Below are 22,589 nucleotides of genomic sequence, written 5' to 3' on the forward strand. Positions count from 1 at the left end.
ATATGATACTCTTATTGAATTTGGTATTCCCAAGAAACTAGTTCGATTAATTAAAATGTGTCTCAGTGAAACGTACAGCAGAGTTCGTATAGGTCAGTTTCTGTCAGATGCGTTTCCAATTCACTGTGGGCTAAAGCAAGGAGATGCACTATCACCTTTACTTTTTAACTTTCCTCTAGAGTATGCCATTAGGAAAGTCCAGGATAACAGCGAGGGTTTGGAATTGAACGGGTTACATCAGCTGCTTGTCTATGCGGATGACGTGAATATGTTAGGAGAAAATCCACAAAAGATTAGGGAAAACACGGGAATTTTACTGGAAGCAAGTAAAGAGATCGGTTTGGAAGTAAATCCCGAAAAGACGATGTCTCGTGACGAGAATAATGTACGAAATGGAAATATAAAAATTGGAAATTTATCTTTTGAAGAGGTGGAGAATTTCAAATATCTTGGAGCAACAGTAACAAATATAAATGACACTCAGAACGAAATTAAACAGAGAATAAATAAGGGAAATGCCTGTTATTATTCGGTTGAGAAAGTTTTATCATCCAGTCTGTTGTCAAAAAATCTGAAAGTTAGAATTTATAAAACAGTTATATTACCGGTTGTTCTGTATGGTTGTGAAACTTGGACTCTCACTTTGAGAGAGGAACATAGGTTAAGGGTGTTTGAGAATAAGGTGCTTAGGAAAATATTTGTGGCTAAGAAGGATGAAGTTACAGGAGAATGGAGAAAGTTACACAATACAGAACTGCAAGCATTGTATTCTTCACCTGACATAATTAGGAACATTAAATCCAGACGTTTGAGATGGGCAGGGCATGTAGCACGTATGGGCGAATCCAGAAATGCATATAGAGTGTTAGTTGGGAGGCCGGAGGGAAAAAGACCTTTAGGGAGGCCGAGACGTAGATGGGAAGATAATATTAAAATGGATTTGAGGGAGGTGGGATATGGTGATAGAGAATGGATTAATCTTGCTCAGGATAGGGACCAATGGCGGGCTTATGTGAGGGTGGCAATGAACCTTCGGGTTCCTTAAAAGCCAGTAAGTAAGTAAGACCTAATTTGTGAATATATGACATAATAAGAGTGGATAAATTGTAATTAAAAATGTAATAAATATAAATAATGAAAAGAAATCTCCAGCTTAAATAAAAGAGGTAAATTACTTTTGTTTCTCAGATTAATTACATAAACAATTTTGAAAGAAATTTTAACATAGGCCTACCTAATCTGTTGGCAGTACCTCATTAATGTAATTGTGTAAGCTTTGATATCGTTACGGTCGTGCTCTCGGATCCTGTCTGTGACTCGCATGTTCGTCTCATTGTCAGAATGACCTATCCCACGTTGAGGGTTTCCCAATGTGTGTACTTGCAACGTTACGCCAAAGAGCTGGAAATAGGCGAAGGATAAAATCCGATAGGGTTATGGTATGGTATGGATATCCTTATAGATTTATCTATTATATTTTAATTTCATTTATTTTGAATGCAATTTGAAAATATTTGTTGATATAACAAGATTCTATTGCCGATATGAAATCTGGAACTCTGCCTCCATGCCCCCGTGCACCTTTGCGCCCTTAATAAGATCACATGAAGTATTAATCAGTTGAGATTGTAATAAATAAAATAAACTGAAAAAAAAAAACTTAAATTAAAAAGGTAAATTGTTTGTGTTTCTCATGTTTACATGCACAATTTTGAAAGGAAGTTTTCACATACTTCAGTCTGTTCTCAGTAGGTACCTCATTAATGCTTTTATTATCGTTAGGGTAGTGCTTTCGGATCCTGTCTTTGACTTACATGTTCGCCTCTATTATTGTCAAATTCCCATTGTGTGTAGCGTACTTGTGTCACGCTGAAGAGCTGGAAATGAGCGAAAGATATAGTCTACCCCTATGCCTCCACGTGCCGTTATGGCTTTATAAACGTTACAAAAATTATTATAAAATTTGTAATAAATATAAATAAACTGAAAAGAAAACCTAAATAAAAAAAAGGGTAATTAGCCTACTTTACTTGTGTTTCTCAGGTTTAGACAATTCACAAAGGAAATTTTCACATACTTTAATCTGTTGTCATTATCTTATTAATGCTATTGTTTAAGCTTTGATATCGTTACGGCAGTGCTTTCGGATCCTGTCTATGACTTGCATATTATCTCATTGTTAGAATGACCTATCTCATTGTCATTCTAAAGAGCTGGAAATTGGCGAAGGATAAAATCCGACAAGGTTACGGTATGGATGTTCTTGTTGTAGTTTAGTCAATTGTCCGAAGACAGGTCTGAGCCTCACAAATGATACCAAGAAGGCACCACTTATGAGGCAATTTGGCCAGGAGATAATGGGGTAGGGTGGCCAGTTCCTTTCCCCCTCCATTGCATACATCGCCGACTAGCTACATATTACACTAGTCAGACTTCAGATGCATACAAACAATTGTTTTTCCTTTGACACATATCGTCAAGTGAGATGTACGGCCTGATAATAGATGTACGTATCAGCCAGAACCTCAATCAGAGGATATTCTTATAAATTTTATATTGAATAATCACGTAACAATAATATTGCATTAGAAGCACAGCTAAAGAACTTCGCGCATCATTAACTTAAACGAATAGTTAGTAAAGGGCGAGTCAAACCCTAGGTCATATATGTAACAGATAACTCATCGCTATGTTAAAATCGGCAGCACTTTGAAGAGAACAAATGCCAGGATCGCCACCCGTCTGCCGTAAACGAACACGAGATGGCAGTACAGTCGCTAATGCAATTCAAATGGGAATTATGACGTCACTCCTTATGTAACAACTAGATGTCAGCGTAGTAAACCTGGCAAAAGTTGTTAACCTCAAAGCCTATAAGGCCGACCTATCTGGGTATATATGATCTAGGGTCAAACCTAAGAGACCAGCACTTTTGTTGTCTTTCAGCACTACAGTTTGGCAAGCAAATCGCCAGCTCTCGCGGATAACATTCTTGCCGTTTCATGGCACTACAGTCTGGCAAGTGATCTTTCGCCCAACTAGTGAATTAATTTATTTAAGGGAATGAAGAGAATCTTACCTGAATTTATGAGCAGTTCAAAAGTCTCCTATTATGTTCTATACAAACTGTTAATAAGGATGAAATAACACGGCTATTACTGATATTGACAAGCTGTTTTCGCTAGATTTAAAGGGCACATACGAACTCATAGCGTATAGAGAATTAATATTAATAAGAAAAAATGTGTTTTCAGCACAGCTTTTATTTTCAATGGAGAAATAGTCTTATGTATAGCAGAAATTAGAATAATGATGGCGTTTACCGCATATTTCTGATGCAAGTAGTTAACGAAATAATGCTGTTAAACTTTTAACCTTTAGAGTTGAAATGCCTGTCTCATACAGGAGAAATAATAACAGAAAGTGGTGTTATTTTATTTACTGTAATAACAATAATAGTAGCAATGTTACGTTATTTTTAATTCAGGTGTAAATAAAGAAAACCTGTTTAATGCATTAAAAATAAGTGGACAACAATATGATTACATAGGTTCTTCATCTGTTTTCGTTTTTTTTTCCCTTCGAATGAATTATTGATAGCTATCTTACTTGAATAAGAACTTCAATAAAAATAAAACGACCAGTAAAAAAAATAGCAACATAAGAATATTATCATCACTTTATATTGTTATTGTTATTACAGTGAACAAAATAACATCCACTTTTTGTTGTTTTTCTTGTGTCATACAGTGTTATATGGTTTTCGTCTGAAGGATAAAAGTTTAAGAGCGATATTTCGTTAAATATTTGTATTAGAAACATGCGGTAAACGCAATAATAATAATAATAATAATAATAATAATAATAATAATAATAATAATAATAATAATAATAATATTATTATTATTATTATTATTATTATTATTATTATTACTTTAATTTTTGCTGCTCCTTTGGCTATTGATCCATTAAAAAATAAGACTTTGTGAAAAGGCTTTTTTTTCTGATTAACGTTCATTCTAACATCTAAATCTAAATAGAGGCATTGAACAAATTTAGTAGGCTACGTAACTGAAGTAGTTAACAATTTAATAAACAAACAAACAAATAAATAAATAAATAAATAAATAAATAAATAAATAAATAAATAAATAAATAAATAAATAAGGAACAGTTACAAATAGCTACGGAAGTAAATAAGTGATAACGCATAAGTAATTAAAGTCCATTTTGGTTTTTTGTGCAACAGTTTTTATAATTAAGATGTGAGAATAGAATAACATCCCAAGGGTCTGTAGTTGAATCATCAGACGAGTTCTATGAGGTCATCGCGCACGTACTCCTGCAACGATCACGACTTTTACCCCCCCCCCCCCCGAAAAGTACCACAATAAAACGAACAGATATTAATCACAACTCACGTAACTCTAAATCATATATGCCACACGGGAAGAGAGGTGGGTCACCTGGCTTCCCCTTCGACACGCTATGGTAGTGAGATGGAAAGTTTCCACATTCCTACAATCTCGCAAATAAGTCACGTTCATTATTTTCCAGTCATAGTTAGGTAATTGCTAAGATCGATCAGTACTACTACTACTACTACTACTACTACTACTACTACTACTACTACTACTACTACTACTACTACTAATAATAATAATAATAATAATAATAAGCCTAATGATAATAACGATAATGATGACAATAATAACGATAATGATGATAATAACGACAATGATGATGATGATGATGATAATAATAATAATAATAATAATAATAATAAAATGATTTATGTAACTAGTCAGCGATATATACAATTGAGGGGGAGAGGAACTGGCTATCCTACCCCATTATCTTCTGGCTTAGTTGCCTCATGAGTGATGCTTTATTGGTGTAACTTGTAAGGTTCACACCTGTCTTCGGGCAGATGACTAAACAACAATAACAATGATGATGGTAATAATAATAATAATAATAATAATAATAATAATAATAATACTTACAAATGGCTTTTAAGGAACCCGCAGGTTCATTGCCGCCCTCACATAAGCCTGCCATCGGTCTCTATCCTGTGAATAATAATAATAATAATAATAATAATAATAATAATAATACTTACAAATGGCTTTTAAGGAACCCGCAGGTTCATTGCCGCCCTCACATAAGCTCGCCATCGGTCTCTATCCTGTGAATAATAATAATAATAATAATAATAATAATACTTACAAATGGCTTTTAAAGAACCCGCAGGTTCCTTGCCGCCCTCACATAAGCCCGCCATCGTTCCCTATCCTGTGAATAATAATAATAATAATAATAATAATAATAATAATAATAATAATAATATTAATATTGCTTTCAGGTATAGGTTGTTATCTCGGCTGGGCTGAGTATCTGGTTGTGTCTTTTTCCGAAGTTCCCCCCAGCTGTAAGGTAAATGCCAAGTAATGCAATGATGAATATGCGAACTCGTCTCTTCAAAAACCATCTCCTTATCACCAATTCCCAGCTACCGACATAGCTCAGTCGGCTAAGCTCTTGCTTGCTGATTCAGAGTTGCGCTCGGGCACGGGTTCGAATCCCGCTTAGGCTCGATTACCTGGTTCGATTTTCCCAACCTTAAGGCAAATGTCAGGTAATCTATGGAGAATCCTCGGCCTCATCTCGCTATCACCAATTCCATCGACGCTAAATAACCTTGTGGTTGATACAGCGTCGTTAAATAACCAAGTAAAAAAATCACCAATTCCATCGACGCTATATAATCTCGTAGTTGATACAGCGTTGTTAAATAACCGATTAAAATAAAATATGACGCCACTGGCGAAGGCGGTAGCGTGCTTACATGATGATTTGGAGCTGCGTTCGAGTGCGTGGGTTCGATTACCGCTTGGGCTGATTACCTAGTCGGGTTTTTCCTATGTTTTTACAACCTAAGGCATATGAGGTAATTTATGACAGATTCTCGGCCTCACCTCAGCTCTCCAAATAGCATCTATCACCAATTCCATCGCTAAATACAGTGTTGTTAAATAACAAACTTAAAGAAAAAAAATTATAACTTTTGACTTGTTCCACATCTTAAAGCTTCAATGCTGATGTAATATGTAGGCTATTTGGAATATAGTAAATGGAATGAAAAAAATGAGATAGTTACATGGTCGCAAATGTTGTTAACAGGCGCTTTTGACTCTGGGCATGTGCAATGTTTAATTCTTCGACTTAAATATTCTAGCCGGGCAATCCTTGTGCCCACCATTGTGTCTTCTGTGTGACACACTGTTCCTTGGCATGTTCATTTTGACGTATGATCAGCATGACGCCAAAATCTCTCGTAATACAACACAGGACATTATGGTACCTTGACATCGGACAAATAATAATCATACGCCAGTCGGGATTCGAACACATAGCTTTAAAACAACTTTCAAAACGGAGTACCTTAGTCGTTGCCTATATCAAAGTCGGGAATATTGTGTGACATTCTTCTATAATCTTCCTTTCTCATTAGACCTTGGAAGAGAAGGTTTGCTTATGTTGTCATTGTTTTGCATGGGAAATCAGCTGCGACAGTAACAACAGTAGACGGGATGTGATTATAAATAACCATGAATTTACAGTGCTCTAATTTTTAGCAGTATATATTAAACTTCGGTGTTTTAACTAATCATACTTTCAACTTCCGAAATAATTCAAGAGTTCATGAGACATTATAATGATGATGTGCAGAATGGGAAAAAGTGATAATAGTTTATTTTATCTTAGCAATTATTAATTACGGTTTTAAAAAGTGTTACAATTCCGTTATAAAATGGGTTAGTGATGTCATTTCTATGTTCTGGCAGTCTTTGCTCCCAAAGAAATACTCTGGTACCCATTTCTGTTTGAGATTGAGTTAATCCCAGGGCTACAGTGCGGCTGAAGGGATTGGATCAATAAGAAAATTTATGACTCCCCCTATCAAGAATCGAATCCGCGACCTTCTGGCTTGTAGTAAAACGACTTATCCGTGATGCTACCTCGCGCTCCATCTTACGTAATTAATTAATTAATTAATTATGTTTTATTTAATGACGCTCTCAACTGCTTAGGTTATATCAGCGTCGCCGGTGTGCCGGAATTTTGTCCCGCAGGAGTTCTTTTACATGCTAGTAAATCTACTGACATGAGCCTGTCGTATTTAAGCACACTTAAATGCTATCGATCTAAGTCGAGATCGAACCCGCAACCTCGGCCACAAAAGGACAGCACTCAACCGACTGCGTCGCCCAGACCGACTCTTACGTAAATACGGGGACAAATATAATAGATCTTGGTCAGGAGGATATTCATAGCTGCTTGAAGGATAAAATTCATACAAATAGTAAAGCTGTAATGAAACACCGCGTAGTGATTTTAAAAATAGCCTAAATAGAAAATACTGAGAAACAGACCTTTTCACTTACAAGCAAACATTCTCATGGGGACAGATAGAAAAGTTACTTTTTTTCTTCCACCATGTTAATAATGTCAAAACAAGTGCTTATACAAATTTGGCCACTCGAGTGCAATTACGAGGGTCGTGAAAATGTATTTATTTTATTTTAGTAGGTTATTTTACGACGCTTTATCAACATCCTAGGTTATTTAGCGTTTGAATGAGATGAAGGTGATAATGCCGGTGAAATGAGTCCGGGATCCAGCACCGATAGTTACCCAGCATTGGGTTGAGGGGAAAATCCCTGAAAAAACCTCAACCAGGTAACTTGTCCCGACTGGGAATCGAACCCGGACCACCTGGTTTCGCGGCCAGACGCGCTAACCGTTACTCCACATGTGTGGACGTGAAAATGTAAGTTTCCCTGGGGTCATTTACAGAAAGAAAACACAATTTCGTGTAAAGATTTATTGGAACAGATACGCAATTGTTGAGCTATTTTTCAACACATTTCCCACCGGAATTGAGACATTTATCATACCGTGGTATCAACTTTTGTGTCGCTGTGTCGTAGAAGTCTGCCGCCTGGAACCAATGTGTGACAGCCGTCTGCACTTCTCTGTCGATCCCACGGTATGACAAATGTGGGAAATATGTTGAAAAATAGCTCAATAATAAATTGTTGTATCTGTTCCAATAAATAGGTGGCCGGGTAGCTCAGTTGGTAGAGCAGCTGGCTACGGACTAGAAGGTCCGGGGTTCGATCCCAGGCGGTGACAGGATTTTTTCTCGTTGCCAAACTTTCAGAACGGCCCCGAGGTTCACTCAGCCTCCTATAAAATTGAGTACCGGGTCTTTCCCGGGGGTAAAAGGCGGTCAGAGCGTGGTGCCGACCACACCACCTCATTCTAGTGCCGAGGTCATGAAAAGCATGGGGCTCTACCTCCATGCCCCCCAAGTGCCTTCATGGCATGTTACGGGGATACCTTTACCTTTTTTACCTTATCTGTTCCAATAAATATTTCCAATGGAATTGGGTTTTCTTTTTGTAAACTGCCCAGGGACACTTAATTTTTACGGCCCTCGTAATTGCGCTCGAGTGGCCAAAATTTGTACAAGCATTTGTTTTGACATTAACATGAGAATGTTTGCTTGTTAGAACTCTGACTTCAGATTATAAAATGTTGCATACGGTTGATATTATTGCAATGTGTAGATCCAACTCTGGAGGTGTCTATCATCAATAAACTTGAGGCATTTGAGACGTGGACTTACAGCCGCTTACTTAAAATTCTCTGCACCGACCGAGTCACGAATGGAGATACAATACCTGCGCAGCACGAATAAAGATTGAGGAACTCCTGCTGACGTTTGAAAGGAGGAAGAAAACATAGCTCTGTCATACAATGCGTCAACGAAAATAATTTAATTTACTGCAACTCATCGTTCAGGAAAAGATTGAAAGTAAGAGAACATTGTTCGGAAACAGACGTCATGACTACGCAAGGTAAGGCTTGAACACAATAAGAGAATTGATTCATACTGCGTCAAACCGAGAACAAATGAGAGAAGTAATTGCGAATATCCACAAGTGGATATGCGAGGTCAGATCTAATATTTTCATTCTCTCTTGTCTTCTTTTATTGTGAAACGTTTAAGCGGAACCCTATGCTGTTAAAATAATTGTACTTTTTTTTTTAATACGTTCACGTCACTCGTGACACCATGGAAACTGAAATATGAGTGATTTTGCATGCTGTTCGTTTCGCTCTATTCTCTATTTAATATGCCGCAAGGTCTTTCACACAGTAGTCGTGGAAATATTTGGTATTCCTATTATAATGGTTATTAGAGGAGAAAAATTCGCCCCGGCGCCGGGGATCGAACTCGGGTCCTTGGTTTTACGTACCAAGCGCTCTAACCACTGAGCTACGCCGAAGTTCAATCCACAGCAACGGATCGAATTCCCTGCTCTAGAATCCCCCTTATGTCGAACATGGAGTAAGGCCACAAAGGGAAAAACACTAGAGGAATAACAGGAAGTCTAGGACTGTGACAAGGTTGGAGTGGGTTAGACAAGGAGATAGAAAAGTGACAGGTTGAGAACTGTGACAAGGTTATAGTGGATTTTTTATTTTATTTTATTGGGTTATTTTACGACGCTGTATCAACATCGAGGTTATTTAGCGTCTGAATGATATGAAGGTGATAATGCCGGTGAAATGAGTCCGGGGTCCAACACCGAAAGTTACCCAGCATTTGCTCTTATTGGGTTGAGGGAAAACCCCGGAAAAAACCTCAACCTGGTATCTTGCCCCGACCGGGATTCGAACCCGGGCCACCTGGTTTCGCAGCCAGACGCGCTGACCGTTACTCCACAGGTGTGGACTTTATAGTGGATTAGATGAGGGAAGACCTACTGTGACAGGAGGTCGAGGACTGTGACAAGGTTAGAGTGGGTTAGATGAGGGGATAGGCTACCTAAGTGATAGTAAGTCTTACTTACTTACTGGCTTTTAAGGAACCCGGAGGTTCATTGCCGCCCTCACATAAGCCCGCTATTGGTCCCTATCCTGAGCAAGATTAATCCATTCTCTATCATCATATCCCACCTCCCTCAAATCCATTTTAATATTATCTGCCCATCTACGTCTCGGCCTCTTTTCCCTCCGGCCTCCCAACTAACACACTATATGCATTTCTGGATTCGCCCATACGTGCTACATGCCCTGCCCATCTCAAACGTCTGAATTTAATGTTCCTAATTATGTCAGGTGAAGAATACAATGCGTGCAGTTCTGTGTTGTGTAACTTTCTCCATTCTCCTGTAACTTCATTCCCCTTAGCCCCAAATATTTTCCTGAGCACCTTATTCACAAACACCCTTAACCTATGTTCCTCTCTCACAGTGAGAGTCCAAGTTTCACAACCATAAAGAACAACCGGTAATATAACTGTTTTATAAATTCTAACTTTCAGATTTTTGACAGATAGTAAGTCTAGTGGCAAGATTACTATAGGTTGCATGAGGGGACAACATTTCCCTTCCATCATCTAAACTACCACTTTTCAAACATTGGCAGCATTACTTCTTCGGCTTCCGCTAGAGACCGCTCTAATGCAATGCTATTATTCGTACTTCTCTTCTAATTCTTCTGTAAAAGTAAAAAACAGTATTTCCGACAATTTAGATGAACCACATACATTCCTACAGAAAGAATATCTCTCTTGACAATCCATGTCACCTCCTGCAGATAGAGTATGCTCGGAAATTCCTTAATTGTGGTGAAAGTAATGGAAATGCAACCAAATTGATGGTAGACACTGACAATGAATAGTATGAACATATCTCATCACCAGTTTAAGAGATTTCTATACTCAGACAGGAGTCATACGGATATAAAGAAATATTATAATACTGTACATAGTAGGCGGTACGGTGGTCTAGTGGCTAGACCGCTGGACTTAAAATCTTGTGGATCAGAGTTAGATCCCTGGCGTACCCCCAATATAAAACCTATGTTGGACAAGGCCTCTTCGGTTGTCCTGTGGCATCCATGCAAATCTCATCTCATTTTCATCGCGTAGATCAGCCTCCTAGGCGCACACTGGGCAACGACTCAGTCGGTAAACTGGCTTCATTTGGGTGAATGACAAACAGCCAAGTATCCGCCATTAGTTAAAAAATGTTAATGTATAGTGATGCATTTCTTATTTTAGATGGCTGAAATGCGGAATACCCAGAAAAATAAATGTGACTGGAGGTCGAAATAAAATGAGAAAAAATGGGGCGGTCTTGGGAAATACCGGAGTGTTGGTAACCTTCATTCTGTTCTTCCCCTTGCTTGCAGTTGTAACTGCGGACGGAAGCAATTATTCGATAAGGAAAGTCTGGAGAGGAGTTGCGACCTTCGCCGATGGGCATGGTTGACAGTGTGTGTGACTCGTTTAGTTCAGTTTCATTATTGAGATGACTACTGTAGTAAGTACTTCTATATGTTAAGGCAGTGGTTTTCAGTGTTTTGTCATGACTTCTGAATAAATTTCCGCGTTCGCTAGTATCGAAACGTTTCACAAAGAAATGAATACTTTAATTTGTGTGTTAATTTCAACGGGCATTTCAAGAAGGTATGTGTGTGTATCTAATGCCTATCCACTTCACTTTGCGTGATTCGGGTTCCGCGTACTGCGGATAGATGGCAGGACTGTGACCCATTTTCAAATTGCACACCACATTGGCTGGTCACGTTATGCATGATGTGTATCTGTGAAGAGTTATGTCGTGTACTAGGGTAAGTGTATGTTAAGTGTTCGTGTAAGTGTAGTGTAGGGAATGGTGAGGATGATGGTGAGGAAGGGAGAAGGGGAAACCCGGTGCCGGCACGTAGGCTACTCCTGTCGAATAGCACCAAGGGGGCCGCCAGTCTTAACGTCCCCATCCGACGTTCGAATCACTATCAACAGTGACAAATGCCTTTCCTTCATATATGCACTGCGGAGAGATTAAACTGCTGTACATTTATTTAGACTGAAGTATGGGGGAAAAATAAATTGGTATAGTAACATTAAAAGCACTTTCTTAGAAAATCGCTTTTTTATTTCATCATTGACTGGTATCTAAGCTAGTCTTTCTTTCACCGTCCTTAGCAACCCAAACAGTTTTTTTTTTCCACAGCAGTGGATTACATTTGTTTTTAAATCACTCTCCATGACGATCAACTCATTAGCAACAATAAAATCCATACATTCATTCATTTATAATTTCACAGAAACACATTGCACAGGAAAGGTTTATAATTTAAAATTAAATTTAGATACCAGTAATGGATGAAGTAATGTAATGTCTGAGTGCTGGCTCTCCAGCTGTGAAACCGTGCGGTGTAAGGATGTGGGGAGCCCATGGCTAAAGAGAAAGGCTGCGATGCGATGTCACATTCTTGGTCATAACATGGCCAACGTTGAACAAGTTGATATGTAAGTGCACGTTTAACATCTGTGCTAATAATAAATCTGTAGCCGAAATTCTTCTGGTAATTTTCGATTTTCCAAAAATAATTGGTCCTAACATATATAATTAATCGCCCTGAAACCGAAAATAGCTTTGTTGAAATTTTTGTTTGTATGTATGTATGTCTGTCTGGATGTTTGTTACCTTTTCACGCGATAATGGCTGAACCGATTTATATGAAAATTGGAATATAAATTAAGTTCGTTGTAACTTATAATTTAGGCTATATGGCATTCAAAATATTTTATTTAAAAGGGGAGTTATAAGGGGGCTTGAATTAAATAAATCGAAATATCTCCCTTATTATTAATTTTAATGAAAAATATTACATAACAAAAGTTCCTTTAAAAATAATTTCCGATAAGTTTTATTCTATACAAAATTTTGATAGGACTGATATTTAATGAGATAAATGAGTTTCAAAATTACAATAACAATGCCATCTAAGGCGGTGTAATGAAATAAAAAACAAATAACTTCGTCTATAAGGGGCCTTGGACAACAACAATCGAAAGCTATGAAACGTAGCCTACAGAGAATGTTTCTGTGTTTGTATGAAGTAATATCGGAAGCTAAATTAACAGATTTGTATAATTAATTATTAATTCACCATTGGAAAGTATAGTTTCTCTAGATGGACATAATGTTATAATGTTATTACAGTAACTTCTGAGTGAATCGAGGACAGGTAAGATTAAAATAGCTTCTTATGCACAGAAAACTTGATAGGCTATTCTGTACATTCGTTTCCTGTATTTCCTAAAATAATTTTTATGACCAAATGAGTGGTCTCTGGATCAAAATGATCGCATTTTAATTTGTTTAATGCAATTTAAATTAAGTAACATAATAAACGATTGATTCTTCTGTTAAACAAGAATGGATCAAAAATGTCCTATTTTAATTATGTAATTACTTTATATTTATTTCTAACGGGTGCAGCGGAGCGCACGGGTACGGCTAGTAATTTTAATATAGAAATTCCTTTATTTTTAGAATTTTGAATATGTATTTATATTAGGCAATTGTTAAGATGGCCATGACTAGACCATGATAATCACGCGACTCCGATTCGTGCTGAAGCCTGTCTTTCTCGTTAGCCATGTGGGGAGCCGGTGTGACGTGATTCAGCACGACCAGCTGGGGGGGGGGGAGAGTGCGTGTGCGTGTGCGTGTGTGTGTGCGTGTGTGTGTGTGTTTTTTTTTCTTTTCCCGTGTTACCTCCGTAGTACGAACATTAGCTTTTGAGTCTTATGCCATTACCCTCTTATCGCTTCCACACCGCATTCCTGCCGTCTATATTTTTAGCCTAGTATAGTACAGTCTTACGTTATCACTCCCTTACCGGTTTCACTCCAGATTCAGAGCTGGCGCTCAAACAGTACAAGTACAGCACACGAGAGCACTGAACAGATTTTATGCGCTCGGTTTCGCCTCGGGCGCTAGATTTTCCTCTCGCACATAAAGTCTAATTTTACTCTCTTGTACTATAACTTACTTTTATACATACTACACAACTACATTTGTAAATTTATTCTATGGATTACCAAAGTAAAATACTCACGAAGAAAATCATTGGCGTAGTGTAAGAGAAATCGTTGTGCATAGACAAACAAACGACTTGCCTGAAATCACATTTTGGGTACCAGTGTATTGAAAAAAAATCTGTGTAAATATTTTTGAAACTATTTTTGTGGCATTACCATACCTTCTCTTCAGACTTGTTATAATAAGCAGGGACTGTATTTTTTGGTAAAGTAAAATAGGTGATTTCGGTGTTAAACCTGTCACTATTTCGGTGACTATTTCATGAAATAATTCGTCAATTGAGTGAGTATTTCGTGAAATAAGTTGTCAGTTATATTATTTTAATATGAAACTTCTTGTTACCGGTACCTTTTTTTTTTTCTTACACGTATCATTTATCAGCATCACCAGGATATAAAGTAAGTATGATTTCCTCATTGTCCGCACGAAGATTGAGTGCTTTCGTGTGCGCAGAAATTCCCTTCTCACTATTCACATTAGATATAAGGAACCTACTCTCCTGCAAAAATTTCATAATTCGCTGTGGTCCTCTTCTAATCCTCCCAAAATCTCTTCGCATCAAAATATAGCCCCCGGTGCATAACACACTGCAAAAAATATTAAAGAACATGTATTCTTCAGTCTTTGCTGCAGTCGACTACAGAAATATATTTTTTTTCCGAAAGCCACATGTAGTGAGTGTACACTGACATTCAAAGATATCTGACCTAGAATTATTTGATCGTGTAAGCGAACTTTCTAACCAGGGGGATAAGACAGAAATTTAATAGACAATCTTTGAAATAGTTCCTCTAGTCCTCAATAGGTGACACTATTATCGAGACAGTTAAAAAAAGTGTTGGGGAAAATGATGCAGATTAAGTATAAAATTCTCATAATTGACGGTATCAGTGGTTTCCCGCTAAACCTAGTGCTTTTTACAATCCTTAGAGGTTATACAATTTTTAATTTTATAATTCGAATATATTTATGTACTATTGGCGACACTGACTGTTATCTTCGCCATCTTTTCATAGAGGTATTAACTAAAGAAGTCACACGAACAAACTTTCAATCACTATCGATTAGTAGGACTCGAGTATCTTTGAACACCAGTGTACACGATGTCCTTAGAGATAATACAGAAATTTTGGCGTAACCAAGCGACTGGCAAATTAACTGAGATAAAAACCACAAACATATTTTAACACTATCTACAAAATAAAATTTTGGTGCATATTTCATATTTTTTATGCAGAGGGCACATTTCGTGGTTATTGACATATTACGCACAATAATCCAATTTTGCGAGTTTGTTTCCTATGCTATTTTATGCACTCAGAAGTGTAAATGTAACAAAGAAAGTAATTGTGAAAAATGTTGCTCATATCGCTATTATAAAAAATTATGGTCCCTAATAATAAAGGATTTAAGATAACCGAAGTAAATGAGAAGAGTTGGATGGATTTTGTCTGGAGCCCCATCTTCCAGGAACAGAATCGTAAATCTATGACAGAAATAATCTTTACTTTTCTTACTGTTCTTACGTTTATTGTCCTCAAAATTCACTGCTTTTCCCGGGTTCGAACCCATGGAATGGGATCTAATAGAAAGGATACAAATCTTCATGTCTAATAAATTTTCGCCGAACTCTAATTGTCCATGGCTTTACTATTAGCATGTTATTTCATGTAGCCCATATTTGAAGTGGTCAGTACCTTACATTGCAAACCGACTCAATTAACTGAGCAAGAAGTTTTCATTAACACGCGTGCAATATAAATTTCTTCTTTTCCTCGTGTATGATTCATTGTGTTACACTGCTAGCTTAACATCATGATAACACGCAAATGTACTTTGCTTAATCATATATTTGCGTATGAACTATTTTGCGAAGGAAGCATGCGTGATAAAACAAGACAATCTTAAGTTTATTAATTTTAAAGAGATAAAGCAAACATCGTTCTCCGTTTTTAGATAAACTTGCGTATATTTGTCGTCTTTCGAACGCAGATGCTAGTAGTATGACGTCAATGTTAAAGAGATGTTTGTAAAAAAGGAAATAGAGAATTAGAAAGAAGCCTAAAAACGAATACTGAGACACATTATGTGCAATTTAATTCTTGTCACTACATCAGATGCTATCTGTGGCTTCCTTTCGTTGCGTTACAAATGTGGGATATGCACGGATTTTTATTTTCCTCCGAATTTTTGCTCTTTTAATAGCAAATACGAGCCACCGGCTTAGTTCAGGCGGTAGCGCGTTTGCTTGCTAATCAAGAGTTGTGCTCGAACGTGGGTTCGATTCCCGTTTGGGTTGATTACTTCGTTGCGTTTTTCCCGAGGTTTTCCCCAACCGTAAAGCGAATGTCAGGTAACCTATGGCGAATCCTTGACCTCATTTCGCCAAATACCATCTCGGTATCACCAATCCCGTCGACGCTTAATAATCCAGTAGTTGATACAGCGTCGTTAAATAACCAAGTAAAAAAAAATAGGAAATATGATATAATCTCGAAATACTTTCCCCTGTACCATATTTGTTGCGTGCACCACGACCTACTGTTCTCCAACCAGGAGATAAACCGTGAAAGGAATGTGTTTACTATTGCGTCATCTATTGGAGCGGAGTAGATAGATACTATTATAGTTATAACGTCAGTTTAAAAATCATGCGCCTCTCCTCCATGTGTTATTTCCTGTATGGAGGGATTAAAAGACCAAGAGATTAAAAGTGATCTAATTTTGTAACTAGGGTAGTATAAAAATGTGTTATGGTTTGTGCTTTGAGAGATAGCCAATAGAGATATGAGTACCCACGTGTGTGACCTTATGACTTCTTATGACAACTTACGACATCAACATTCATTCACAGCATCATCCCGCTTCCCTTCATTCCCTGGAGACTTTCTCGTGGTTGGAGTACAGTACAATCAATCTAAAGAACAAGATTTAAATTATTCTCCAATAAACTACATGTCAACTGTTTGTGTTATGGTATGATCTTCTCTGGACTTGATGTAAACTTCATTACAGTGCATAGACAATTCAAATGACACGTCTTGAATCAGCATAGGTTATAGGTCTCGCAAGTACGGATTACCGACGGAAAGAATGCGAATCAAACACTGCGATAAGGAAGAGCGGGCGAGAGGAAAGGTCACGAGATAACTTGAATGATATTCAAGAGTACAGTCGGAAGAGAAATGACATCGATAGAATCAGTCTTGCGTTGTGATAGTTACATTAAGACTTTAGTTTGTTCCATTCCATGTGAATACGTGTCTTGTATCGCACGTTATTATTATTTCATTCGTAAACATATGATGTGCGTTTAATTAGCTTCAAATTTTTCTCTTGCTACGTCCTTTATTTCCACAGCGATGTCCTCATCTGTTCATCTTCTTGGAAGAGACAGTACTTCCATCGGCTCGCACCTCTCCCCCCTCGGCGTGCCTACATACACACGTCAAAACAGACAGGAACGCCACCATTGGTTTTCGGTAATCGTTTCTTGCGCGAGCTATACACGGTGTCAAATGCTGATGCTGCATGCGTGTAAGGAAAACATCCGTCTTATACAGATAGTCGTATTGAAAGCAGTAGTGTGTTAATTATGCAGAGTCATTTCTCTTTAAATTCATGTCTATGTATTAATTGTTTTATTACTTTCCATTTTTATTTAGCTAATTTAGTTTACTGCTTATTTTGACATTATGGAGGATGAAGCTGTATCATCTGTTATATACGGGACATCAGTTAAAAAGGGCAAACGAATAATCTGATTTGATGTAGTATTAGAATTTTTTTTGTACTCTATCCAAGGAATGAGTTGTTAAATATATACAGTTAGGCCTATATATTACCTTCACTCTGTATATACAATAAAGGAACATTAAGCAGGAGGAATTTGAACCCAGGAACAGGGCTTCAACGCTGCATTATGATCAGGACGCTCTACCCTGAATGCAACATGCCAAACTAGTTATTACTGAATATCAGTTTCGCCCAATCACTTGTCGAAGATAAATTAAAGTGTTTTTCTTGTGTCTGTGACGCCATCTGTGGTCTCATACTGAACTCATTGCTATCTATTCTGCCTATTAAACTGATGCGTGGATAACTAGAATGTTTCCAGACATTATTTCACTTCCATTGGTGCCAAATGTTTCGTTCATTTGTTTTGAATAATAATTTCTAATATTATTTATTAGAAAAAACATCATAAGCGATACAACGAGAAATGTAGAAGAAAACCACATTATAGTAAGTACTGAATATAAATTATTTAAATATTTTCAAGTATAATACTGCATTGTATTCATACATTTCTTACGCCATGGACGTTATTCCTATCCAGTTTGTTTCGTTCAATTTATGTGTAGTGTAATTAAATCTGTACTTAAGAGCTCTTACTGATGTTAAAATTTCCAATTATGCATTAGTGTTAGCATTTAGACCTTGTTCAAGTGTCGTGATATGAATACCGTATCTTAAAATGTTACTTATATACAAAGTGAACCGTAAGCAATGTCATTAATTTCAGGGGGCTCTTCTTGAAGATATTTCAAACAAAAGAGTTTAATACAATTTTGCTCGTTTCTGCTTCCTTTTCGAGATAAAATTCTAACTCAGATTACACATATAACCACTATTTAAAAAGGTCGTAATTTTGAATGGTGTGAAAACCAAAACATCTAAATGATGTTGCAGCTCCTCTCGAAGGAAAAAAATGGAAAGAAAATAATGATAATACTCGTATGAATTACAGAAAGTCCTGAAATTCTAGTTCTAAAATTTGTTCATAGAAAATTAGTTGCAACACTTACAAATCTAGAAGAAACCATTAGGATAAAACAAAATTACATCTTAGTTCTGGAAGATACTTTTCGTAGTATATTTATATTTTGTCACTAGCCGTACCCGTGCGCTCCGCTGCACCTGTTAGAAATAAATATAAAGTAATTACATAATTAAAATAGAACGTCTGATCCAGGGAACAACTTTTACAACAGCGCAAGATAATCTGCTTCGCTCATTACCCATTTTTTTTGCATTGCATTTATTGCATATATACTTTATGTATTTTAACACGATTCAATTGAGCATAGTTAAAATTTGAATTATAAAATAATGGATTGCTAAGCTAACGTACTATTACTGCATACTAAATCAATACACTCTCGTTGTTCGTTAATTCTCTAAGATTAAATTGAGTGTACATAAATATTATTTTAAGAAATACAGAAAACGAATGTACAAAATAGCCTATCAAATTTTCTGTGCATAAGAAGCTATTTTAATCTTACCTTTCCTCTATTTACTTAGACGTTACTGTAATAACATTATAGCATTATGTCCATCTCGAGAAACTACACTTTCGAATGGTGAAATAATAATTAATTATACAAATCGGTTAATTTAGCTTCTGATATTACTTCATACAAACACAGAAACATTCTCTGTAGGCTATGTTTAATAGCTTTCGATTGTTGATGTCCAAGGCCCCTGTTTCGATTGTTGTTGTCCAAGGCCCCTTATAGACGAAGTCATTTATTCTTAATTCATTGCATCGTCTTAGATGGCGTTATTTTAATTTTAAAACTTTTATCTCATTAAATATCAGTCCTATCAAAATTTTGTAAAGAATTAAACTTATCGGAAATCATTTTTAAAGAAACTTTTGTTATGTAACATTTTTCACAAAAATCAATAAGCGAGATATTTCGATTTATTTAATTCAGGCCCCCTTATAACCCCCCTTTTAAATAACTATTTTGAATGCCATATAGCCTAAAATCTAAGTTACAACGAACTTAATTTATATTCCAATTTTCATCGAAATCCGTTCAGCCATTATCGCGTGAAAAGGTAACAAACATACAGAAAGACATACAAACAAACATTTAAAAAATGCGATTTTCGGTTTCAGGATGGTTAATTATATATGTTAGGACCAATTATTTTTGGAAAATCTAAAATTACCAGAAAAATTTCGGCTACAGATTTATTATTAGTATAGATTTGTGAACGCTTTAAACTATCTCGTCACTTTTATTCTATGTTTTTCACACTATCTTCATTTGTTTTTTTTAATTATTATGGTATCATTATTGAAAGCATATTATATGTATAAGTTTGGTCATTTTTGTCTTATTTATATTTCGTAGTTTTCTTAAGTATTTGCGTAATCACGATACCATCTTTTGCATGGCTATTCCTTTTCACTTTTATAATTTACGGTTCACATTCCTTTCTTTTAAAATCACCTGCAGTACTGCAGAGAAAGTTTATTAACGATGCAAGTGTTGAAGTGATGTAGTTGATTGAATATATTCTCAATTTCATTTAGAAAAATATGTGTAAAACTTATTTTCAGCTCACGTAATAGAGATGAAACTTGCACAAGATGTCATTTCTTTGCAGTACATTTTGTATACAGCGACAAGACAAGGGTGGTAATATGTGACAGAGAAATATATCGACATGAAACAACGGGCATTATATTACAGGCCATCTGGTATTGATCTGGGTCGACCTCTTCGCTGTGCTCCGTATGAAACAAATATACCATCGATATGTGGTGAACACATTTACGTGTGTTATTTGACCATAGGACGAAGAAACCTCAAACTGCATTGTACTGTAATAGTATTGAAATTTTACTAAACCTTGAGTAAATAAGATTTAGAATTTACTGTTTAATTAAAGCTAATAAGTTGTAGGGAAATATATGCATCTAACAGGAAATGAGGAAATTTTTTTAATGGGCAGGGCATGTAGCACTATGGACGAATCCAGAACTGCATATAGAGTGTTAGTTGGGAGGCCGGAGGGAAATAGACCTTTGGGGAGGCCGAGACGTAGATGGGAGAATAATATTAAAATGGATTTGAGGGAGATGGGATATTATGATAGAAAGTGGATTAATCTTGCACAGGATATGGACCGATGGCGGGCTTATATGAGGGCGGCAGTGAACCTTCGGGTTCTTTAGAAGCCATTTATAAGTAAGTATACAACGACAAGGTTGCGAAAAATATCTGAACATATTAAAGGAACTTATTAAAATACAATTTCGCTGACATCCACAAATTGACCTTTAAAGATAAGGTGCGATGTTGATCTGTATGAACTTCAAGCCAACTTAAGGTCACAACAGTGCTGTTTCTGTAGCGTTGATCTTGCATTCAGGCGATCTGGGTTCGATTCCCGGCCTGACTTGATGGAATTTGTGGTGGATAAAGCAGACGTTGCAAAGCTTTCTTCTCGGATTACTCCCATTTCCTTCTATCATTCCACCAACACTCTCCACCTTCCCCTCATTCCGTCATTAGTTTTACACCTGCGACCTGATGAGAACAGGAAAAAGATAAGTACAGTATGATTGTTTAGTCTTGACAGTCGCCGGAGATGTGCGCCTGGGTCAGGCGAGTCCATTTAGTTACGCCAAGGGGTGTTTGGGTTAGTTACTCGCTTGCCGTCGGAGTGATAGGATGCTATGCGTGCAGACAGCTCATTCATCAGAAAGTCGCAGGCCTCATATCTCGCTGCCACATACTCGGTCGGCAACCTTCATTATATAATTTGACTTTACTTCAATTTAGCATATAGACTGTTCTCAACTTCATAAAAATCTGTGATCCTTAAAACGTATCCTCTTCTTGTTGGAAGTAGAACTGTAGAGTGACATCTCGCCAAGCGAGGCCATTGCTTTTCCGTAGAGGGCAGAGGTGCATATTGAAGCTTGTACGGGCAATAGCACGCCGCTGTCAGATTGGTCTGTACATGGGTTAAATTACAGACCGATTATTTAGTCCTGGCAGCTCGGCGACGCGAAAGAGGGGAAATAATAGGAGTAGTGGGGAGAGCTCCGGAGTAGAGATAAGGGCGAGCGACCGGTAAAGGAATGCAGTACAGCTTAACTGTACTGGAAACATACCGCTCTACCGTACGTGTGACATCCGATCGCTCCGACGGCAAGCGCGTGACTAACCCCAAACAGCCCTTGGCGTAACTAAATGGACTCGTCTGACCAAGGCGCACATTTCCGGCGACTATCAGGACTAAATAATCGTTCTTATACTTCCCCTACTGCAACGCACCGAAAGAGGGATAGCGGTGAAGGGTTGTTCATGCATACATTAAGTAGAGTGGCGATCTATAGAAGAAGGAGACGTATTGTACTCGTCAAACTTAGACGACCCCAGCTCAGAGGAAAGAAATCAAAGAACTCGCATCAACATGCTCTCCATGTTTATGTTATGCAGTTGGCCGCGTCCTATAACTGAATTGCTTTATAACAGCGTTGCCAGACATAGACGGCCTCAGCCCAAGTAGAGAAGTCAGCTTATCTTGCCGGAAGGGACAAGTACTTACCTCTCTGTTAAAAAAAAAAGACACCGTACTTGCCTCATCCTTGCGGCTGGGCTAATTCAGAGTCATAATGTGACAACGCTGCATAACTAACAGGCATGCACCGTTTGATTTATTATGTTTTGGGTAAGGCACGAATCAGCAGAGTGGTGTGAGTGAGGTCGTCTAAGCCTGGCGAGAACAATACTGTCCTTATTATGTGAAATACATTGCATATTTAAGAAATGAATTATTCAGAGATGCTAAATGGAAATGATT

The 22,589-nt window shown here is 37.2% G+C and overlaps 1 protein-coding gene across 10 annotated transcripts in view; it reads left to right on the forward strand.

The window, feature by feature from the left end:
* Positions 1–22,589, forward strand: part of LOC138712423 (uncharacterized) — a 216,227-nt gene that overhangs the window by 95,257 nt on the left and 98,381 nt on the right. The window contains exon 1 of one of the 10 annotated variants that reach the window (XM_069844225.1): positions 11,328–11,402. The exons of 6 other annotated variants lie outside the window; for them this stretch is intronic. The gene's annotated coding sequence lies outside the window, so the exon portion shown is untranslated. 3 more of the 10 variants (XM_069844223.1, XM_069844222.1, XM_069844226.1) reach the window with 3 other exon arrangements.

Source organism: Periplaneta americana, chromosome 13 (assembly GCF_040183065.1).
Source record: "Periplaneta americana isolate PAMFEO1 chromosome 13, P.americana_PAMFEO1_priV1, whole genome shotgun sequence".
NCBI lineage: Eukaryota > Metazoa > Arthropoda > Insecta > Blattodea > Blattidae > Periplaneta > Periplaneta americana.